The sequence below is a fragment of the Hyperoodon ampullatus genome (genome assembly GCF_949752795.1).
Source record: "Hyperoodon ampullatus genome assembly, chromosome: X".
NCBI classification, from domain to species: Eukaryota; Metazoa; Chordata; class Mammalia; order Artiodactyla; family Ziphiidae; genus Hyperoodon; species Hyperoodon ampullatus.
The window spans coordinates 5,377,180-5,402,243 of record NC_136913.1 but is presented as its reverse complement, the minus strand read 5'-3'; the positions used below and the strand labels follow the sequence as shown (position 1 = coordinate 5,402,243).

Genomic DNA, 25,064 nt, shown 5'->3' with positions numbered 1-25,064 from the left:
GGTTATCATATTTTAAAGTCTCTCCTGTTTTTCGAGAAACAGAAATATACAATCACCATTATGCAAGTCATATTAAAAATGCACTGCTCGTGGTAAATTGTGAAGTGGGTTATTTGAAAGATTTCCTTTCAAGGGGACAGTGGAGGATGGGAGATAATCAAGCCCCGCCCCTTCAAGCAGAAAGGCAGAGAAAAGACCTCTGAAGAAAGGCCAAGTGCGGTGGTCAACCCTGCCACCAAGCCCAGCGCTAACTTCAGGGAAATATTCCGCTACCATATGGTTTGGGGACAGCAACATAGTTCCAAATCCCTATTAGTTTTCTTAAAATGTTGATGGCTTGGATGTCCGAGAGCTAGCTGTGTGTGGGGTTCCCAGGAGTCGGAAGTTGCCACTTGGTTCTTACATCATATGCTGGTTTGAGATCCAAAGGAAGAACTTCATTAATCTTGTAAACAGGTAGAAGCACAGAGCAAAATACCTCAGTGATGTATAGATAGATAACAAGATTAAAGGCACTGATTTATCCTTGGAGAAAAATAACCAAAGTGGTCTGTAAACACTATGAATTGTAAAAGTGTAGAACCTGGCATGGTTATAAAACTTCCCTAGTCCCACGATAACTGCATAACTTTATCAATCTGTACATTAACCTGGTACATCAACAACATTGCTTTTGATTAGTAAGCAAAGCTGGTGTCTTGGGGCCATCTGATGCTTGATGCATAGGTGCAACTCAACTCAGCCAGGTGGTTTATGCTCCCTTGAATGCACCCAGGAAAATGAGTAGCTGCTTGGTATTATAAAAAGCACCTCTCTGTTAAGGGGTCCAACTCCATATACAGCTTTTTTTTTTTTTTTTTTTTTTTTTGCCATGTAGGTGATGCAATGCTCAGAAACCGATACCTTTAGGTAAGAAAAACACATTGAAAGCCTAATGGACTCAGGAAGGCTCAGAGTTCTCTCATTTTGGGGGTGACAACTGAGCTTTTGCAGATGAGCATTCTAAGCAGGTGACAAGGGACTTAGCAATTAACGTTCATTGTTATGTGTGTAGTGGTTTTCACCCAGGTAATGAGCCAGAATTTTCTAGGACTTCTTAAAATCGTTTCATCAGGTCATCCTTGGTTGGTCTCATAATCCCACTATTCCAGAAAGTGTTATCATGAAGCTTTGGACATTTCCGTGTTGTAAGACATTCCGCACTGATCAGATTAACTCAAAATGGACTCTGATGAGCATGACTGTTTCAGCATCTGTAGTAGAGAGGCGTCAAAACATACTGATTAATTTGAGCAAAACCAGACTTTGATAAGCTCTCCCTACCTCCCTCGTTCTTCCAAGCAGGTACAGTGGGGAGTCGATTCTCTCCAAATACTGAATGAGTTTAAGCTCCTTATTCAGAGGAAGTGTCTGGTTTCCATGATGTTTCATTCTGTATTTCCATTTCAGCATGAATATTGCAGCTTACTATGTGTCCTCTCCAAGGGAAACGGAGCAGGACCCTATGGCCCCTTCCCCACCATGTCCTCCCCCTGCCTTTTGTCTGTGGAAACACTTTAGCCAAAGAATAAGTTTAATCAGAGAAGTAAGAAAATGCAGAAGCGAAGGAAAACAGTCAAAGGAGACCCAATAATAATAGTTTAGTCATTAAGCAAAGTCAAGGACCTTTTAGTTCCTCCTCAAGGGCTATAGATCCTATTCTGAGCCACATCCTGTGAGCTGTCTTATAGATACGGAAAGCCCCAGCAGGTGGAAAAAGTTAACTGCGTGATGACCAGACCGTAGTCATTACATAAGCTGCCACAATTCCGAGAACTGGCCTCAAAGAAATGGAAACAAACCGACCCTGGAACTGGAGATTAACTGTACTTAAAACAATCAAGAGGATGCTGGTCAAACCACCGATGACCAATTTCAAGATGACGGTCAGAGCTTACTGTGCTGTTTCTACAATGCAGTCCCCTCCCTCCGCCTATAAAAGCTCTTGCCCACTGATCGTCCGGGGGGGTGGGGTGGGGGGGGCGGAGTCAGCTTCTGGACAGAAGTCCACCCTCCTCCCCAGTTGCCAGCACCCAAAATAAAGCAAACTTCCCTTTCCGTCAACCCTGCCTCTTTATTGGCTTTTCAGTGGCGAGCAGCCGGACCCCACTTTCGGTTACACAGGGACACAATTCCTGATTGATACTCAAGCTCCTTTTTGTTCTGTAGTCAGTTATTAATTCACTCAAGGTTCTTTGAATGTCCAGTACGTGTTCATTTCTTTGCTAAGTGCTGGGGATGCAAAGACAAGTACGGCATGGTTTCTGCTCTCCAGTCTAGCAAGAGAGAAAGACTTGCAAACAAGTAATTCCAGTACAATGTGCTATGAATCATGATAAAGGAATGTGTGTGGTGCACTAAGAATACAGAGTACGGACAGCCAGCATGTCTTGGGAGAATCTGGAAAGAGAACTGGAAGGCACTAAATGTCTCTTTTAATTGACCCGCTTCCTCAGACAATGTCTGGGGAAATTTGATAACCTTTCTTTTTCAAACTAGGTAATAGTAACAGTATGAACTTCTTGGACTCTAAATCCTAACAATAGGAGTTATACTTTTCTTTTTTGAGTAACAGGGGCCCACTGTTTGCCAAGGAGCCATTTGGGACAGCCAAACGCATTTCCAACATCAGGAGTGAGACCACTGCAATTCTGAAGTCAAGGAAAGTGTCAGTATATTTTGCAAAGAGTTTTTCTGAGACTTGTAAATGAAGGAATCTCTAATACATCAAAATCAATCTCTGGGGCTTCCCTCCTGGTGGCGTGGTGGTTGGGAGTCCGCCTGATGATACTAGGGGACGTGGGTTTGTGCCCCGGTCCGGGAGAATCCCGCATGCCACGGGGCGGCTGGGCCCGTGAGCCATGGCCGCTGAGCCTGCGCGTCTGGAGCCTGTGCTCTGCAACGGGAGAGGCCACAACAGTGAGAGAGAGGCCCGCATACAGAAAAAAAAAAAAAAAAAAAAAAGAAAAATCAATCTCTGACTTTCACCTACAATATACGACAAACAAAACTGAATACTCCAGTCTCCTGGATGACACACTGGATCTTCAGGGTACCGTACAATCCCTGGATTCCTCAAGGAGGTAAAGCCATCAATGCTGGGTAACAAGAACATCTACCACCCTTGGTTTCACTCTGATGGATGTCAATGGAAACATTCCACTTTCCGAGAGCTGCACTTCTGATGGAGGCATCCCAGAATAATAACTCCAATGATGAGGAGACGTGCTTACTATTATCACAGAAACACACCCACATCCATGAATTCATATGTGTACTGAACACAGACTTTCAGTAAAGCCAGACTACTGGCTGAGAAGTACCTTAGTCATTCTGGGGCATGTATATCCTAGGTTATGCGGACCTTAATGCCAAAATCAGATTTGACATTGGCTGAGAAAGTCTCAACCAAGAAGACAGCACCGAGGCCTGTCAGAGCAACTACAGGTCAGATTTCTTGGTCAATGTCAAATTTCCTTTTGGACAGAGGTCTCATAAAGGTCGTCATCAGGCATGTCATATCCAGCAGGGTCCATGTTGCCCTGCATGGTGTTAAGAGAACTAGTACTGAGACAGCTGATAAAGCTGTTGATCTGTTTTCTTTATTTTTTTATAAATTTATTTACTTTTGGCTGTGTTGGGTCTTCATTGCTGCACGCGGGCTTTCTCTAGTTGTGGCGAGCAGGGGCTACTCTTTGTTGTGGTGCACGCGCTTTCATTGCGGTGGCTTTCCTTGTTGCAGAGCACGGGCTCTAGGTGCGTGGGTTTCAGTAGTTGTGGCATGTGGGCTCAGTAGTTGTGGCTCACAGGCTCTAGAGCACAGGGTCAGTAGTTGTGGCGCACAGGCTTAGTTGCTCCACGTCATGTGGGATCTTCCCAGACCAGGGCTCAAACCCATGTCCCCTGCATTGGAAGGCGGATTCTTAACCACTGCGCCACCATGGAAGTCTCTCTGTTTTCTAAATTTAATTTCCTAAATAACAACTGCTAGCATTCACGAGAAGGTGCTTTCAGGAACCGAAACAGTGATGACACGTTGCCTGCATAAATGAATCAGATGAGATGATGAGACCTCGGTATTGCAAAACTTAGGTGGGTCACGGGGAAACACAGCACAGTTCTATTTTAAAGAGTTCTTATTATCATAGCAAAATTAAGAAATTCTCTCGGCTTAAGAATGTTAAGAAGCATCCTGCTTACTTACATGGTGTCCGACACGACTCCAAAGCAACCCCTGAAAGCCCAAGGTGGGCACTGTCCTCAATTCCCTCTAGAAGGAAAACAGCCTCCCAAAGCCTCAGTTCCTTATCAGCAGGAGATGGTATAATTTATCATCCAAACCAGGACACATGAGACGGAAAGCGGGGGGGGGGGGGGGGGTGGGCTTATCAGCTGGGTGAATGGGCAACAGGTGTCAGCTGCAACTGTCCTGGGTAAACAGAAAGTAACCCCAGTTGTCAGAAACAAGCTGGTTGGTTCCATTCAGTCATTTTTGCCCCTAACCACACATCAGAATCATCTTTGGAGAAAACACACATACACAAGCATACACCTATACCTACATATGCATACACGTGTTTACATGCACAAATACATATGCATATACATATACTGAGATGTCTAAGCCCTACTCAGGACCAATTAAACAAGATTTCTAAAAATGGAGTGAATCTTGGGCATCGACAATTTTTAAAAGCTCCCCCAAGTGATACAAATAAGCAGCTGGGCTGAGAACCACTGAACTGGACACTCTCTCTCCAAAGCTTTTCCAGATCTCAAATTCTGGGAGTATAATTCCTGAGAATGAAGTTCCCACCCTTGCTATGGTCAAACTTTTAGTCTCCTTTCTAGAACACAGAATACTGCATACCAGTACGATAATAACTAACACGTATTTATGAAGAGTTTATACTTTACAAGCCACTTTCTCAACATCATCTTTCTTTTTTCCTCACATTAACTCCATGAGAAAGTCAGGTTGGTTATTTTTATAATTGACTTTCTACAGGTGAGGAAATTGAGGTTTCAAAGACCAAATACACAGGTACCAGGCATCTTACACAAGAAGCACAGGGAATAATCACACCCACATCTTGATTAGCAACGGCAGCAGACAGGAGCAGGTGCCTGGGATTCCTGCCACACGGGTCTGAATTCCACTTCTATCATTTACTAGCTCGATAAGCTGGGGCAAGTTACTTAACCTCTGCAAATATCACCTGTAAAATTAAAACACCACCAATGCTCTTGTTCCCTAGCGCTGTGGTAAGTACTGCATAAGAGTTTACATGGCAGACCTTAGCCCCATGTCAAAGAAACAGTAACAACTGTATCATTGTTTTTGTTGTTGTTACTGTTCCTCCTCTTCCTCGTCACCCTCCTTTTACTGCTATAACTATTACTATTACTACTACTGCTGCTAGAACTAATAATCGTCATCCCTGCTATAGGCAGAGTCAATGGCCCTGCAAAGAGACAACCTTAATCACAGTAAAAACCCTTGGAGCTAATCTTTACCCCCTTCCCACATACTCTGCCCCCAAACCAAAAGGAAACATGAATACTCTTCAAATGAGACACTCTGTGAAATCAGACACGCCCAGCCATGTAACACTGTTGAACTCTGCAAGTCTTTGGTCGACACAGCAAACCCTCAGACTCTAGACAGGTGCTCAGCTGGATTTAGAAACCGGGGTGAGAGCAGCCGTGGAGATGTGCTACGCGAATGTGCCTTCGAGGAAGAACCTGTTGGGTTGGCCAAAAAGTTCGTTTGGGTTCTTCTGTAACATCTTACACAAGACACCTAACGAACTTTTTGGCCAACCCGATATTTATCAGCTGCAAGGAGCACACTTAGCTGGCAGCCTTCAGTGGCAGCCCCCAGTGGCAGCCCCCTGGGGTCCGCTCCCAGGTTTCAGTGGAAGCCCCACACTTCTGGGGGAAGCCCCCAGCTTCCCCATTGGTGGAGTGTGGTCATCAGTACGAGGGTCTGGCCATTTCTGCCCAGTGCCTTGCTACTCGAGGGCCATCTTTGCACTGGAGCTGCCGCTGGACCAGGAATGCAATCCGTGGTTCTTTGTCCTCCACCCCCCTTTCACAGTATCCAATTACACTGTGGTGTAGACTTTCTGGTGAAAAATAACACAAAGCACCCCCATACCTGTCAAACAACCCTGTCAAGGACGGTGGGGTGGTACCCTACACAACTGAGAAACACTGAAAACAATACAAAATGTTTTGTTCCAAAACTGTATTATTTCATGACTTTCTAAGAGTTTATTTGGAAAGCTCTATGGAGTTATAAAACATGTCTGACTTGTCTCTCTAACGAAGTGCCTACAACATGAGGCTTAAAAAAAAGTGATTATGGATCATGTTCCATTCATGTCACCTTTGTTTTGCAAATTAAATTTGTTATGCCACATGAGCTCAAAGACATGAATATTTTAATAATGCCAGATCTATAAATTGCAAGAAGAATGAACTAGAATTTTAAAATGCATTCAGTTCCAAGGAATTGGACTTCTTGAGGATATCTTTTTCACCTACAGAGAAAAGGTATTCTAAATTACTGTGTTTCCATTTTAACCATTTAATTTCATTCTCACTTTGGTAATTCATATTTTTCAACATAATGAAAACATTAAAAACAAGCAAAAGCTAAATGGTAAACTATTTTAAAATACTATTTGGACCTAGTAATCTAAATGTTCTTAATATTAATCTGGTTAAGGATAGTAACAATAAAATAGTTACCATGTGACAAAAGGTATTCTATACTCTTTGCATGTATTAATCCATTTGGCTTCAGAAACATTTTACATTTTAAGTATAATCATTATCTTCTTGTACATTTTGACAAACATTTTATAGGTTATTTGATCTGGTAAATTACATATTTTTAATGTTAATATTGTTATGGTTGAAGATAATAATTATGCAATAGTGAAACAGTTCTTACTATGTAACAAACAAAATTCTAGGCTCCTTATATATACTAACTCATTTAGCCTCATACACATTCTATAATTTAGGTGTAATCATTACCCATGATGTATGAATTAAGGAACTGAAAAACAGAGAGGTTAAGTAACCTCCCCAAGGTCACACAGCTATATGTGGTACACCCTGGCTTTGAACCAAACAGTCTGCATGAACCAGGAAAACAAAGGCCGACTTACCTTAAGCCACATCAATTAAACTTTCAGTCCGTGTGTCTGTATGTAAATGCACGTGCAAACTGAGTAATTTTAAATCAAACTGATTTTTCAACAAATGCATCTGAATTTTAAAATCCAAATGAGTATCGTCTCTGTCAAAGTACTCACCCTGAATATCCGAGGCATGTTCAGTATGCTTTGGCAGCCGCCTCTCTTGTTCAAATGAGTCTCACCTCGTGGAAGAGCTCCTGCAAGTGATGAAATCAATCAGCAAGCTCCACATGAAAAGCCAGCTCAGCACTTAGACCTGTCTGGTTCTAGGCCAGAACCAGAAGTTTCCAGTTGTGCATCAATCATTCTGTCAGACCTCTTGCATAGTCAATTATCAGTAAATAGTCATTAAGTACCTACTGTATGCCGTTCCCTCAGCTAAATCCCAGAGATTTTAAAAGGTAAGTATGCCTCTACTGAACTAGCAGTATTCACAGAAAAAGAATCCAACTTATATCAAATATTTATCATTTGCCCCTCTACGGGATAGTCAGTAAAATACCCTAAACTTTTGAAGACGATTCCAAAAAAAAAGAGCTCCCTGCCTTTTCTGCGACTATGCTGCAGTCCTGATAGTGTACTTTTTTCCCGTTTTATTGAGATAGACTTGACATACAGCACTGTGTACGTTTTAAGATGTAAAACATAATGATCTGACGTACACACATCATGAAATGAGGACAATATGTGTAGTGATGTAGTAATGTATCTCATAGAGATACATTAAAGAAACAGAAAAAATATGTATTTTTTTCTTGTGATGAGAACTCAGGATCTATTAACAGTTTCATATAAAATGTGCAGCAGTGTTAATTCTCTTTATTATGTTGTACGTTGCATGCCTATTACTTATTTATCTTAGAACTGCAAGTTTGTGCCTTTCCACTGCCTTCATCTCACTCTCCCTCTTGCCACCCCCCACCTCATAATCACAAATCTGATTTTTTTTTTTTTTTGCAAGTTAAGTTTTATTTGGGGCCAAATGAGGACGGCATCCCAGGAGACACTGTTTCAGAGAGCTCTGAGAAATGGCTCCGAAGAGGCACGGGGGGAGCCAGGCAGTTTTGCAACAGAAGGGCAGGTAGTCTGAATGTCATAAGATGATTGTTAATTAACGAAAACCAGATATCTCAAGTTAAGGAATTTAGCGCTTTTCTATGTATGGGAAGATGCAGGAGTCTGGGCTCACTGAAATCCTTCCTTTGATCTGCACCTCAGCTATCTGGGGCCAGTATCCTGTGTTTTCACATCCTGAGTTTCCTCAGGGCTCACTCTCTCACCTGGCTGCAATCACTGATGACTGTGACATCCTTTGTTTACTGCTATGGCAGGAAATATCCGATTTCTCAAATCATCCTCTTGGTCAGGAATTCGACCAATACTTGGGAGACATTTCATGACCAAATTTAGTCCCATGGCGCTGGGAGGCTCATCCCAGATCAGGAGAAAACTCTTGTTGATAGGCCATTCCGGGGGCTAATTTCCAGATTAGGCCCTGTTGATAATTAAAGATTCTCTGGATCCTCTGTCTGTTATGATCCAGGAAATGTTCTCCCTTATTGCTTCTTCCCATACCTAGAACCACATTATTACAATTATTTTATAAGAGTCATAAATGTGATCTATTTCCTCAAGATGTTTAGTCATCATCAATTTTGTTGGAGACTTGGTTATACACTGGGTACTGTAAGAGACAACAATCTTATAAAATAGACAGGATATAAGTAATGCAGCTAGTAACACTGACAAAGCCACAGTGTAGCAGGGAGACATAAAGCACAATTTGGAAACAAAGGACAAATTAAAACACTGATTAGTATAACTAGTTGTAATACAGTTGCAACAAACCATCAAGTCCACAGGAGAGCCAGCTGGAGAAGCCAAATTCTGGCAGGTCTGAACTCTTTTTCTATGAGTCTGTTTGTTCTTGAAGTATAACTGACCCTCAACACTATGCTAGTTCCTGTTACACAATGCAGTGATTTGATACTTCTATACATTTCAAAATGATCACCTTGATTAGTCTGGTTACCATCTGTCACCACACAAAGATATCATATAATATTGACTCTCTGATGAATGCACTTTTAAACTCTTTACCCATACTCTGAAATTCCATTGGCAGGGTACAGCTCAGGAGTCATGCTGTTTTAACATGTGACCTGACCCCAGGGACTGGGTATGGCAGGATTCCACACCACTGGTGCCACCTTAATTTAACGCTTACACGCCTGTCTTGCAATGGCTGATGTCTTTTCTCCCTCATTAGACTGTAGCCTACCTGCCTCATTCATTATTATATCCACGGGCCTGTGAAAATGCCAACACACAGAGCAATCACAGGTGATACTGTTGAAAAAATACATTCATAGATTAAGGAGACAGTTACTAACCTCTTAACAAGACTGTGTGGAATAAAACACTTACTTCAAAGTATGAGTTCTGATGGGTGTGTTAAAAAATCTATCATATTACTTTACAGACAGCCTTGCTCTTCGTGCATTTAATACTTCTAGCACTGACACCCATGGCATGTCGTAATTTATAAATTTAGTAAGATACAAGTTCAGACAGCATTGTTAAAGCTGTTGGGAAGACATCATTTAGGTGGTGAAAAAGCCTAGCAAATAATCAAACATCGATATCTAATATAATCTTTCTTCTCTTTGTATCATTCACGAGGGGACACTATTATGTGTTAAAATGATGTTCACAAGTCTAGGTTATTGATAAGATGTCTGGAAGCAAGATACGCAAACAGGAGTCTTACATACATTTAATATTAGGTCACTGACTGTATCATTAAGTTATTGGCAGTTACTGGGTTAGATTATCTCATATTGATGGCTTTTCATATAATGTTTCATACTAAGTTTGAGATAGAAATCTCTAGAAAGTAAATTATACATTATATTTACCTATATGTGTTGGGAATATACATCATACATATTAATTTTACATGCGTAGTCATTATTTTGTTTCTCTAAATTTGTATTTGTTTGTATTCTCTAAATTTTCTATGAAGAATATGTTTCTTTAGAAATAAGACAAATATTTTATTTCTTAAAAAACTAAACTTACAGGAGTAGAAATAACTCACACTTCTTTTGTGAGATAATGATTCCCCCTTGAGTGTGTGTGTATATATCCATATACATAGTTCAAAAGCCTATTTTCATGACCTAGAACTTACATTAGCAATAGCTCTAATTATGAGAGCTCATTAATAGAAAATTATACTAGTTAATATAGAAATTATACTTATTTTTAAAATTTAGTTTTCCTCACTAAAAAAATTGAGCTCATAAAGTGGACTCTAAGTAACGGCTATTTAGAACCTCAATGAACATTTTAGATACAAATAAACATAGAAACAGTCTAAACAAGTAACATACTCTATAGCCATATGACTTTTATTCAGGACAGACCTAACTCATCTACCTTTGAAATCAATCAGTACTCTATAAAGGTGAAGGAGGCAAGAGATGAGAGGGACAAAAATGACCATATTAATCTCAGCTTTCTTTTTTTTTTTAACATCTTTATTAGAGTATAATTGCTCTACAATGATGTGTTAGTTTCTGCTTTATAACAAAGTGAATCAGTTATACATATACACATGTCCCCATATCTCTTCCCTCTTGCATCTTCTTCTTTTGAATGTTTACATATTTGATTTTATATCGGGATTTCAGTCATGTCTCAAGGAAGGCACACAGAGCATGTGTGCCCTTTGATGCGTGTGTAGACTCAAGTGGATAATGATAACTGGGTCTGAAAGCTGACTGCCTTCTCTCTGGAGGTGATGTGGGGAACGATAAAGCACAGGCAGGGGAGAGTCCGCTGGTTTCTAACTGGACTAGGGCCGTGTTAAAGTGAGACCTCCCTGGCACTCCCAACCCTGGGAATTGGGGCTTCTCTCTGCCATTTACATGCTTCTGGGATCTGCGGTGTCCCACTCGCATCAGCCAGCAGGGGGCAGCCTGGAGACAGTTATAGAAAACAATGAACACGGACCATGTGAGGAAACCTATTTGCACATATGGGTCAGTTCCATCTGGCATTACGTTTGTGGGATTTTGCACGTCATCTTGCAGGATGCAGGCCCACTCTTGTGAAAGTCACTCAGTAACTAAAGGCAAACATTTCTGAGAATCTGCTGTGCTTAATTGCTACTATCCCTTTAATCGAGTTCCTTGGACAAAAGCAAGGATCAGAAGTTGCCTCAACACTTCGAGAGCAGCCAATGAATAACCAGGGGGGAAGGGAAACGATAAGATAGTGATAATAGTCTCTCAACAGTGTGCACTAAAACAACCCCCGTTTACTGCTTCGCAGTAAAACAGTTAAGGGTACAGCTTTGCCCTCTGACGAACCTGGGGTTTCTTTCCTTTGCTCCCTTCTGCTTGGCCAGGTGATCTGGGAAAAGTGCTTTAGCGTGTGTGAGGCCACTTTCTCTACCTGCTTCAGAGCATTTATTGTGGAGATGGAGACAAGGAACGTAACACAATTAGCAAAGGCTCTGGCACACGGTATGGGCTCAGTAACTATTACCTGATTACTATTAATTATGATTATTTTTCATGCACAGGACATTTAATCCAGTGCCAAGGTGCAGCAGAAAGTGTCAGGAGTATCTGTCCAGCCCACGAGCCTCCAGGCCTTGGCACCCATCCCTCGCCATTCCTCACTGCTTGGACCAGGGGTGGATCCTGATACACACTTGGCCAATCATATATTCTCTCTACTGGACACGCAGCCTAGAGGGAAAGGGAGGCTATTCTTTGTGACATTTGGCTAAACCGAAGGGCTCCCACGTTTGCTCACGTGCACCTTGAGAAGCAAGAGAGCAGATCTCCTGAGAGGAAGGGAAATAAAAGATGCTGCATTAGAATCCACGAGACCCTGGCAATCCACATTGGCAGCAACATGGATGGACCTGGAGATAATCATACTGAGTGAAGTAAGTCAGACAGAGAAAGACAAATATCCTATGATATCACTTATATGTGGAATCTAAAGAAACGGTACAAATGAACCTATTTACAAAACAAAACTTGAGTCACAGAAGTAGAAAACAAACTTATGGTTACCAGCGGGGAAGGGGGCAGCAGGGATAAACTGGAAGATTGTGATTGACATATACACACTGTTTTATATAAAATAGATAACTAATAAGAACTTACTGTATAATGCATGGAACTCTACTCAATACTCTGTAATGACCTAGATGGGAAAAGAACCTAAAAAAGAGTGTATATATGTATATGTATAACTGATTCATTTCGCTGTACACCTGAAACTAACACAACATTGTAAATCAACCAAACGCCAATAAAAATTAATTTTAATTAAAATGTTAAAAAAAACGACCCTGGCAATCCAAAGCAGAAGCATGGTTTCTGCAAGCTTTCCCCTTTTTAGTGCCCATCCCCTCTAGACTTCCACCGTTCCTTGGGTTCTGTATTCTAACAATAATTTTCTTTATCCACATATGATAATTTTTGGTTTTTTCTCTCAGCAACCAAGGGAGTCTTAAGGCAACAAATCTCAAAAACAGAGAATTTTTTTAAAGAGGTCATTATTTTATAAGTAGAACCCAATAATCCAGACAGACTCATTTCAGGCGTAGCAAAGAATTTCTTTTCTCCCCTTTTCCTCCAAGATAATATCTGGGTATACGGGAGAGTATTTCCGAGCAGGGCTAGCTAGATGGGCCCCATGCTCAGAAGGCTCTCACACCTGGTTTACTGCTCTGCTGTCACCATCTTGAAATTCTTAATAATTTTACCTCTGAGCTTGCATTTTACGAGTGAAGTCCGATGGGACAGTAGAGAGCGTACACACGAATGAGCAGAGCGGATGCATGCGATGTGCATTTCTGCTTTCCCTTGCCACCGCTCTCTTGCACAGGGCCTGCGGTGCCCATGAACAGGCGCAGAATCCCAGTGGACCTGCCACGTTGGGGAGACAGCCAGTCTCACAGCCAGCACAAGGTAAGCTTGCCACACCCGGAACTGAGCCGGCAGGGGTGCTGCCAGCCTCAAGAGGACACGTTACTCATTCCCATCAGAACGTCCTACAAATGCAGAAAGAAGGCACACGGGTACTAAGAAACACAAATGACCAAGAGAGAACCCTATTACTCCCTTTCTTCCTGAGGTCACTTCCCTGTATTGGCCAATCTCTTAATCTGGAAGTGATGACATAGAAGAAAAGTGAAGGAGTAACTCTAGTTGCTTTCCTTGCAATCCGTGCATATTGGTCAGGTGGAGAATGACCAATGTGGACTGGTCAACAGGCTGTGCAGAATCTTCTAGACCCCCTGATGACCAGGCTGAGGCTTATTTTAGCACTGGCTTTCTATGTGGGCACCTCCGTCGACCAAACCTGCAACAAGGCTCTGGTGTCATGGTGGCCAAATTGAGAACTTCTCAAGAACAGTGGTCCTCAGCCCTAGCTACACCTTAGATTCACCTGGGGGCTGTGTCTTCCTAATGATAATACTGAGGTCCAGGCTCCATCCTACATGCATCAAAAGGAGCAGAATTAAGACACTGTACTGGTGTACCACAGTTCCCAAGGCTATGTCTGCAGAAACAGGCAGGGCGATCTTTGTCTACAAACCCCATCCCAACACACAAACATGAGAAGTGGGGGATGGGCACACTGATTTTCTACCTCAACACCCCTCCTTCCCTCACTCAGCTGGGCCAGGGGCTGGGATGGGTTTTCCCCCTTTAGGGCAGGGACTTGCCCCAAGTCGTAACCTGAGGCCCCTTCATCCACAGGTAGCCAAACCAAATCAATAGTCCTCGTGCCATCACAGCACCTGACGTGGAGGCCCTAGGCAAAGACGCTGCACCAAAGGTTTGGGCATGAACAGTGCTGCCTCGTGTGAACAAATAGAGAAGGAAAGAGACCCCCAAGCCTAAGACGCGAGAACTTCCATGTTTAACGGTTTGCCGCAGGACGAGCCTCTAAAGATCCTGGGGTGACGGTGCAGCTGGACAGGATCACTGCTGCCTTCACTTATCAATGTCTTTATGACAACGATCGTTGTGAACACCCCGTGAGTGGACATCTGCTTTTGAACATCTGCCACTACGGGGACAGTAGAGCAAAACAGTCAAGGAATGAATCCTGGCTGAGCCAACGATCAAGCGTGCGATCTCGAGAAAGTTACTTTGTCTCTCTGTGCCTCATTCAGCCATCGTCGCCATGTGAGCGCCACTGTCGGTCGCCCCACAGGGTTCTTAGAGACGCTGAATGTGCATTGGCGCGGGCAAGGCCCCTGGAGGAGACAAACAGCAGAGACCACGCAAGTGCGCGTTCAACGAGCAGCAGCGAATGCAAATCTGGCGTTGCTCCACGCCTTTGAGCACAGAAATAGAAACCAAATAAAAAGCATGCCCAGAGAGCCTTTGCGCTGCAGAAAGTATCACAGTCACTTGCCACTCTAACATAGAAAGTACAGAAAAAAAAAAAAAGGCATGAGTCAAATGTCAAGAAAAATGTGTAACTAATAGAAATGCCTCTGATTTCAACAATTACACGTCAACACCTGATGAAAATACACCTCGGGTGGGTGGCCCATACGAGTGGGGTCACTGAAATGAAGTCTACGTGGTTAGGAGATCCTTCTCACACAATATTAAGCAAAAATGTTATTTTAGTTTCTTTGCTAACTGAAGGAAAATAACCTTTACACTCATCTGTGTTCACAGAATGCTGAAATGAAGCTAACTTATATTTTAAATATTATCTTGTGAATGCTTCTGTACCCTACAGAATCCAAATCTTTTCTATAATACAACTGGGAAAACGGGGTCATGTTGGTGATAAGCTGATTTTCTAAAATTTGGAGTATATGAAAAAAGTAAATGAAAAATAAAATTTGGAGTACATGTGCATGAAAAAACAGGAAAATTAAATTTCAGAATTACAGAGACCTTTTGGAGACCGCTGACCTTACAATTTTACTTTTACAGCTGTTTTCTAAGTGTCATGTGGCCATGCAGCTACTCCAAGGACTCTGTTAAGAAAAGTTTACTTTCTGCAAATGGCCCTTCAAAAGCATGCTAAGAGCGCAGTGCTGCTCCCTCAAGGGGAGAGAGTGAATGAAATATGAGAAGGAAAGTTTGGCGCTTAAAATGACAGCTTAAATAGGGCTCTCTGGCTTCCATGTGGGAATTTAGAAATACGAAACTAACGTTAGGCTGGAGGTAGACTTCGCCAAGCAAGGAATGCTGCTGAAATGACTCTGAACTTGCCATCTCTTTTATTCACAGAGAATGAATTCTGTGTGTTCATTATTTTAAATGTATCTGTCTACTGGGAAATAGCACAGTTCATCAGAACTTGGGATTCCTTTTTTCCCCCAGGAAAAACTGAATCAGTCCATATGATTCAACAAGTACGGCTCCATAATACTACCACATTCTAAGTCACTGCTCTGCTGCTAGTTTTCTGAGAATTCAAGCCCTAACAGAAGACTCTGAAATTACAGCTGTCTTTTCCATGTCAGCCTGGGTCCTTTCAAAATTCCACTTTGACCTCCACTTCAGACATCTCACCCATTTTACCCATTCATTTTGTAGCTTTGTGAATAGGGAATGTATCTGTGTATAGTTTGCTATAACACATCACTTTTGTCTTAGAAATTCTGTGAAGATGTTGTAAAGAATGATTTTGAAAGTTTATGTTAGTGGTATATTTCTTATGGCTTTAAAATCAAATATGAAATACATTAGTGGACACCCACTAACTGGTGACTCTAATCTTTTCCCAAACGCTCAGAACTAAGGGATGATGGGAGGACCTTTGAGATCACTTCCCACTCTACAAAATGCTTTTGGTAGAAGGGCACTGTCATTATTGTCACAGCTGTTAAAAACAAACATTGATTTAGCATCTACTTCTCTGACCCTATGTGTAGGGTAAGATCCTTGGTGGCACCTCCAAGAACCACAGCTCCCTACATGGAAACGTATCACAGGGAAACATTCGCATCCATTTACACCGATTTGGTGAGCAACAGTCTTGTACCATCTCTAATATCCAAAATAGCTCGTATAATTCAAAAAAGGCAAACAAAACTATTGATTAATTCAATGGTGAACACTTATGCCGAGCAGCATGTACTGTTCCTCTAAACATACCTAAAATCGCAACCAACTTTTCAACGCCCCAAACATCACAGTCGTGTTCGTATTTGTTTGGGGAAATACTCGCCAGATGAATACGTATCATGAAGTTTTAAATATCGAAAAGACTAAATTTCCCTGTCTTATATGGAGATTCTAGCTGCATGTCTGCTTGTTTAACTCTGTACTGCAGCGGATGTGTTGGCTTAGGCTTGCCCAGCTGACTCCATCTGCACTTGGCAATGCGTCCCTTCACTCTGTCCGTCGTCTGCAGTACTCGCTCCCCCGTTCACGGGCTCACATCACTGTATCCCCATTTGCCGTTCACGCTGACTCTTCCAGGGACACGCATGCGACAAAAATAGAACCAGCAGGAGTCTTTTTCTAAGTTTGAGAGGTGGGTAGTGAAAGAACTTTTCCACTGATATGCTGAGAGTCGGTGAGGCTGCCGGCAGCCTCCTGGGGATGTCCGGACTGCAGAAGGAAACTAAGATGAGAAAAACAGGAAATGGCACCATGGTGGCCTTCCAGCACCCACTGCATGCTTGTCCAGCCATCTCTACAGTCAGTCCTACCTCTACACCTCCCCCCATTTTTTTTTTTTTTGCGGTACGCGGGCCTCTCACTGCTGGGGCCTCTCCGGCCGCGGAGCACAGGCTCCGGACGCACAGGCCCAGCGGCCACGGTTCACGGGCCCAGCCGCTCCGCAGCATGCGGGATCCTCCCGGACCGGGGCATGAACCCGCGTCCCCCGCATCGGCAGGCAGACCCCTAACCACTGCGCAACCAGGGAAGCCCAACCTTCCCATATTTGATATTTATCCATTTTGGCTGTGCTGGGTCTTATCTGCGGCACTCGGGATCTTCGTTGCGGCATGTTTAGCTGCGGTATGTGCAGCATACGAACTCTTAGTTGCGGCATGCACGTGGGATCTAGTTCCCCGACCAGGGATTGAACCCAGTACCCCGGCATTGGAAGCACGGAGTCTTACCCACTGGACCACGAGGGAAGTCCCTAAACCTCCCGATATCTGAACTAGCACATCCTTTTTGCTTAAGCCAGTTAGATATCTGAAACATAAACTAAAGATTCCCAATTCATATAAACATTTAACTACCTTCTAGACGCCCGGCAAAAAACAAGAAGTAGAGACTTCCCTGGTGGCGCAGTGGTTAAGAATCCGCCTGCCAATGAAGGGGACACGGGTTCGAGCCCTGGTCTGGGAAGATCCCACATGCCGTGGAGCAACTAAGCCCGCACGCCACAACTACTGAGCCTGCTCTCTAGAGCCCGTGAGCCACAACTACTGAGCCCAAGTGCCACAACTACTGAAGCCCGCGCGCCTAGAGCCCGTGCTCCGCAACAAGAGAAATCACTCAACGAGAAGCCCGCGCATCACAACGAAGAGTAGTAGCCCCCACTCACCTCAACTAGAGAAAGCCCGTGTGCAGCAACGGAAGACCCAACGCAGCCATAAACAAACAAACAAACAAATAAATAAAATCCAAGAAGCACAAGACGGTCCCTGCTCCAAATCAACTCTGAACACAGAAGGTGGAGGCAACCGCATTTCTAACCAAAATGAAGGTGAAGAATACTACCGCAATGCCTCAAGTGTGGTAACAAAGAGAAGGGTGTGGTTAATATTGACAGAAGGTGTTTGAATTTAATCCAAAAGGACAAACTGAGACAAAAGAGTTTTTTAGGCCCAGAAGAATAAATAGAATTTAAGAGTAGAAAAATGTGAAAGCACATTCCAGTAAGAAAAAACAGTGAACTAAAAATGGACAGTTTATCCACTAAGATTTTTTTTTTTAATTTTCTAATGCCTACTCCAGTCCTTGTCATATATTAGACACTAAAGTATATTTAAAGAGTGAACATGCGCTTCCCTGGTGGCGCAGTGGTTGAGAGTCCGCCTGCCGATGCAGGGGATACAAGTTCGTGCCCCGGTCCGGGAGGATCCCACATGCCGCGGAGCGGCTGGGCCCGTGAGCCATGGCCGCTGAGCCTGCGTGTCCGGAGCCTGTGCTCCGCAACGGGAGAGGCCACAACAGTGAGAGGCTCGCGTACCGCAAAAAAAAAAAAAAAGAGTGAACAAAGGCATGAATACAATTGATTAGATACATGATTTATCTGGAGTTAAGACCCTGGTCAATGACATGACCCCCTTCTACAACACTGTTCCTAATGGAAATTATGTTCTCTTTACAATAACCTACTTTATGACACAGCTTCCAGGAAAAGGAGTAATCAGAGTGACTCAGTGCTGTAATTGATAAATGCAGAAAGGGTAGCCTGAGTTAATTGCTACACTTGCTTTTTTTCTTTTTTCTTTTCCAGATGCAAACAAGTTTCCTAAATGTTACCAATTCATACATCACATTTATGAAACACTTTTACCACTTTTTAGTAAAACTATAAATGCCTAAATGTGAAGACCAATTACAAATTCTGACCAAAGAAAGGACTGAAGGGATAACACGTTTCTGAGACCCATCAAGGGCCAAAGAGCACTATCCTGGGCACATAATAAGAACTTACTAGTAGGGCTTCCCGGGTGGCGCAGTGGTTGAGAGTCCGCCTGCCGATGCAGGGGACACGGGTTCGTGCCCCGGTCTGGGAGGATCCCACGTGCCGCGGAGCGGCTGGGCCCGTGAGCCATGGCCGCTGGGCCTGCGCGTCCGGAGCCTGTGCTCTGCAGCGGGAGAGGCCACAGCGGCGAGAGGCCCGCGTACCGCACAAAAAAAAAAAAAAAAAAAAAAAAAAAAAAAAAAAAAAAGAACTTACTAGCTCGTTAATTCAGTTCTGAACCCCTGTAGGGGAGGAAGGTCTGTCAGCACCGTTGTAAAAGTCATAGGAGATAATGGGTGCAAAGGACTGGCATGGAGTGGGCCCTCAACAGGTGTAATAATTATTAATAATAAGCTTCCAGCAAATAGGAGTAGATACAGAAACAAAATACACCAGAATTCTTATTTTCTCCCTTGGAAATGAGGTGATTAGATAATTGGATGTTTTGGCAGTTAGGCTGTTTCTTTTGACGACAGCATCGGTAATGATGAGATCCTGTACTCCACATTAAAACGGAGGAGTATTTTGATGAATCTGATGAAGCACACGGCACCAAAGCTGACATTCTGTTTGTCACTCAGTGCTATCACCTGTTTGACACTGATAGTATTTCCCCAATAATCCCCTCCACTGGAAGGTAATTATCCGAAGGGGAACGAGAAGGACTATTGCCAACCATCTGTACAAATGGTGGACCACAAGCAGCGAGGTCAAGGGCAGAGCTGTTTAGCAACAAAGAAAACAGGGCAGAGAGAATACAGATTTTCTTTTATTGGGCTTTTAAAACTATTTAGGACTCGGTCAGGCATCTGGTACCTCACTCCCACCATCACTTCAGAACACCAACACCTGGCTACCAAAGACCACAACACCAACCCCTGGCTACCAAAGATCTAAAACCCCCTTTGTATAAAAGATGTCTCTTAAGTATGAAAATTTTGAAAGCTTCTCTGTTCTATTTCACACTTATACAGAATATCAACTGCAAGCACTGTAATTCAGTAATTCTAATACAATAACAGAAACACTCAGAAAATCTATCTACCTTGACCTCTCAGTTCAGTGTACATTATATTTGGAACCTTTCACATATTAAATTAAAACAAAGCTTATACATAAAGGTTACATTTTTTAAATGTTTTTTCTAACAGAAATAGCTTGATATTTAGTTTCTATGCCATGTTAAGGTGATCTATAGTGTACACTTTCAGATGTCTCCAGTCCCAAGTAAATTACACTTCTTAAGGACGCCTAGTTTTGAATTGTTTTCAAATGTCACCAGTCTGGTTACATACAGACATTTGCATATATATGTACATATATAACAGAAAATATATTACATATATAATTCATATACTTTTTGAAAAAAGTATTCTTCCATTTAGAAAACAGTCACTCAAGGGACTTCCCTGGTGGTCCGGTGGTTAAGACTCTATGCTCCCAATCGGGGGGGCACAGGTTTGATCCCTGGTCTGGGAACTAAGATTCCTCATGCTGCACAGTGTGGCCAAAAAATAAAATGGAAAAATAAATAAATAACCATAATCACAAAAGTACCATCACAGCTCTATGCAAGAAAGGAGTCACCCAGTTTTACTTAAGTAGTTGCTTCTTCTAGTGTATTTCTAACAGAGAGAAAACAGGTGCAATGGAAAAGGCCCTTACATTAGTGAGATCTGTTTAGCTTGCAAGATTTAGCAACTCGGTTCTAACTCACTTAAGAAAACAAAGAGCAAAGGGTGGCTGCGGTGTGGGATGAGCCAGGGATGGTCGCGGTTGCATCCCCAGGCTCAGGAAATGCCATCACACCTACTAGGCCAGCTTCTCTCCCTTTCTCAGTCCAGACTCCCTCTAAACTGCCTCTATTCCCGGGCTCGCTGACGACCAACGCCTCCTTAGGGAAAACCACCAGCTGTGGGAAGGGATGGAGCCTTCTCTGTGGGCTCACGTGGGATGCTCTTGTCCAAGACTGCAGAACGGCCTTGCTCAGAATTCTACGGTGGTCTCAAAACAAGGGAATGCTTCAACAAGGCACAGAGGGCGTGGTGACCCGAGGTATCACCTTGAGGCCCCCGTGGCAAAGGGCGCTGCTGTGTGTGCCAACAGTGTGGCCACAATCCTCTGAAATTAAAGGCTGTGCATCTAATCTTTAAAGTGCATCAAGTTCAGTGTGCAGGGCTCTGGGAGGGGGTGACAGGGATGAGGAGTTCGTACACGGAGGGAGGGTACGGGTGTCGCGGGGAACGGTGGCATGTGCCCCACAGAGCTGTTCACCTGTGCTAAGATGCCAAGGTTGGAAAATAAATGCCACCGCGTGGACAGTAGACTGGAACACGAGATTACACTCAGACACTTTGTGATAAGGCTCAGTCCTTGGGGCAGAGGTGTGGCAAGCATCCCTTATCCCTCCCTTACCCCATACCTTTCTCTCTTTAGGAGAATACATGATCAAATCTTGCGGGAGGAAGCGGGGGATGTGGAAAGCCTTGGGCACTTTGTTTCTGTGCCAGCTGCTCTCGTAGGTACCTCCCAGAGCTAAGGGTTTGCGCCCCCCAGCTCACTGTGGACATGCACAGCACCTGTGTGTGGCTTTGTACGAGCACACGATCACGCCTCTGCAATTACACCTCGACTGTCTCCCTATCCTCTAGGCTCTAGATGAGGAAGAACTGAATTCCTGTCAACTTTGTGTGCCCTGAACCAGCACTGTATTTGTTAAACAATGGATACGTAAATGTTCGACAAATGGCTAGAAAATAAACCAGTTCAAAACTAAATTACGCGTTTTCCCTGGTGGCGCAGTGGTTAAGAATCCACCTGCCAGTGCAGGGCACAAGGGTTCGAGCCCTGGTCCGGGAAGATCCCACGTGCCGCGGGGCAACTAAGCCCGTGAGCCACAACTACCGAGCCCGCGAGCCACAACTACTGAAGCCCGCATGCCTAGAGCCCATGCTCCACAAGAGAAGCCACCGCAATGAGAAGCCCGTGCACTGCAACGAAGACCCAATGCGGCCAAAGATAAATACAAATAAATAAATTTATAAAAGAAAAAACAAAACTAAATTACTAAGGAAAATAGGCAAAACCAGGCAAAAGATTTACTGAAAAATGTTCTGAAAAGGCAATTAAATGACTATATATTCACATCACAAGAGTAATTTACTTAAATCCAACAATCACAACAAATATTTATTAATCACACACTATGTGCCAAGTGCCATGCAGGGCGCTGAGATTATAAAGACAAACGTGAATGAATCTGATATTCTTCCTTACCTTAGGAAATGGAACCTTTTAATTAGTTGCATGTGGGTATGACATGGGGTAGAAGGGAGAAAGAAGGAGAGAGTTTTTTTAAAAAAAGAGTTTAAATTGTTAAGAATTACATTATGGAGCTTTGTGGACATTTTTCCTGTGACCCTTAAATTTGGCGGCAGGGCTGGTAATAACCGCTGATCTCATCTTTCCTTGAAGCAAAGGATCCCAAAGCCGTGGTGTGCGTCCTGGCTGCCCCAGCGACAAATTTCTCACCTGTCTTCTGTGCCCCAAAGCAGGAAATAGGTGGCCCTGCCACCACTGGAAATTCTGGCTCTGTGGACCTTGTCTCTCCTTAAATTTTCCATGTCACCGCCTCACTTTAAACCAGACCACCCCAGGAGTTAGACCGGGGCTTTGCAAACTTTCGTGTGCAGAGTAATGCCTGGGGATCCTGTTAAAATGCAGACTCCGCTTCAGGAGATCTGAGGCCTGGGATTCTTCCTTTCTAGTAAGTTTCCTGGAGGATGTTCTCTTGGGAAGACCACACCCTACCAGAGACTTAGAAGGCAAAGGAAGGCTGCAAGAATGAACAGCTTGTCCTTCTGTATTTCCTGGATATACACACACTTGCCCTTCCTGTCACTCAATTCGAATGGTAGTAAAGAATTCAGAGTAATGCAGGTGTGCTATGCATAGGCATTAGGGTGCCTGCAGGATCAGCTGTCTCAGAAGTCTACTTACAAGAATAAACACGAGATCTCTTCCTTAGTCACGACATCCAAGGTTCTTGCTTACAGAAAGTGTTGTGGGCCAGAGCCCAGGTCACTAGCATCCCAAATGAGGGAGAAAAGGGAAAAAGTCCAAGGTAAAGGCCATCTGGGGAGCTCCCACCCACTCCCTCTCCTGCTTAAGGTAGAGACATTTGCGTTTTTCGGATTCTCTTCTGTACTTCAGTGAGAGTAAATCTGTCCTTAAACAAGGGGGCCTGGAGAACCTACAACCAGAAACTCTGCAATTCCTTAAGGCCTGCTTGTTAGGATTAGATAGGGAAGACACTGTTGAGGGAGAGAAGGAATCGTCAGTCCTTTGAATCCGGGCGGGAATGCAAGCCGAGTGGGCTGCCTTAGAAAGCTGCTTCTCAGATCTACCCAGAGCCAGTGGTGCTACCAGACGACACAGGCTGACCTGCTGAAGGCCTGCTATGCAGCATGAACATTACGACTTACCACCAGCTCGGATTTTACCATCCCATTTTGCAGAGAAGTCACCTGGGAAGCTCAGAGAGGTCATATAACCCACCCAAGGCCACACAGCTTAAGGCGGGCTAAGGATGTAAACGCTGCCCAAAGCCATAGTGAGGCCTTTCTAACAATGCTTAAGTAAACATATGAGGTAGACTTCCAAAAGCTGCGGGGCATTCAGTCCCAACGTAGCCCCTAGACCCCGCCCTTACAGGGACAGCTGGACCGCCCCGAGGCGGAGGGGGAGGGAAACCACTGCCGGGGAACAGCCGCCAAGAAGGCCAAGCACTTCCGGTACACAGCAAACGAGGGTCGTTCAGGGTCAGCAGACTTGCGAGTGAGGGCCGGCCCGCAGGTGGCGCATAGGGACTAAAATGCATCCCGAGGTATCCGAAGACAGTATGACTCGAGTCGAGAAAGTCTTATCCCTTACCCGCCCTAGCGGACACCAAGGTCAAGCGGCCGAACGCGCGCCGCCATGTCGAGTCCACAGGTTTAAGTGGAGCAGGCGGAGCCTAGCGGACGCCCGCGTCGGCGCGATGACGTCACAGACCCGCGCGGGTAGTCCGGCCTCAATCCCTTCCGCGGAAGCTTCCTGGGCGGGCGTGGTCCGGCCCTGATAGGCGGGGCCAGGTTGAGTGACGGCCCGGCCCCGCCTTCCGGATGAGGGACGCGGGGCTGGCGGCGGGAGGACGAAGTTCTACACGGAAGTGCCTCAGGCCTGCGTTGGTAGGGCGGAGCGCGGGGCGGGCGGGGTGCAGGTTCCGGCCCCCCGGAGGTGGCTCCCGGGCGAGTGGGTCCGCGTAGGCATCCCTGGGGGGTGTTGCAGCAGCGACCCTCGTCCCGCCATCCCCAGACCACAGGGTGGGGGGACACTGGGCCTGCGTACGCTGGGTCGGCCCCCCTGGAGACCCATCCCCTTCTCTCCTCTCCAATCTGAAGAAATTAAACCCAAACCGGGGCTCGGCTGCAGCCATTGAGCCTCCTTTCGCACAGGGCCTGGCTCTGCGCATCAGAACGAGGGTTTTCGGTTCCTAAATTCCAGGCCGGGGCCAAGTGCCTAATCTGAAAGTCCCGGGACCCCCGAGAAACCCCTGAGGGCATCCAGGGGGAGCAGTTTGGGGGGGGCACTGTTTTATACACGTGATGAAATCGTTTCCCCTGAAGTTTCATGAAATATAGTTTCATTGTTAGATTTGTTGCAAGTATCAGGTGATGCAGATGTCATTTCTTTGAGCCTCCAGTTGCCCTCACCAGTCATGACCTCAGTTTGTCTTGAGAAACTTGGCTATGAAATACACTGCATCGTTGAATAATTGAGTATTGCATTATTGAATAATTGAGAGCATCAGGTTAAAAAAACAAAACAACAGCAACAAAAAACGGATGCTCACGATGGAAACGGTGAGGAGCCAAGACATAGGTTTTAAACTCACTGATGCACTCGCAAAGAGCAAATGTGTCTTTCATTTGAAGTTTGCTACCGTCTCTAATGATTTTACCAGTACCCCACACCCCCAAAGGTATCAAAAGATCAAGAAAAAAGGACCAAATGCCTTGCCAATGGGAATTTAACCGTTTGGTTTTTGCCAAG

At 44.3% G+C, this 25,064-nt stretch overlaps 1 long non-coding RNA gene across 1 annotated transcript; it reads right to left on the bottom strand.

The window, feature by feature from the left end:
• Positions 1-391: 391 nt before the first annotated feature.
• On the bottom strand, positions 392-23,954 carry LOC307069161. Its single transcript, XR_013811479.1, has 3 exons — positions 23,904-23,954; positions 7,368-7,447; positions 392-1,253 (listed from the first exon to the last, which is right to left on the bottom strand). It is a non-coding gene; the product is annotated as an uncharacterized lncRNA (long non-coding RNA).
• Positions 23,955-25,064: the final 1,110 nt, after the last annotated feature.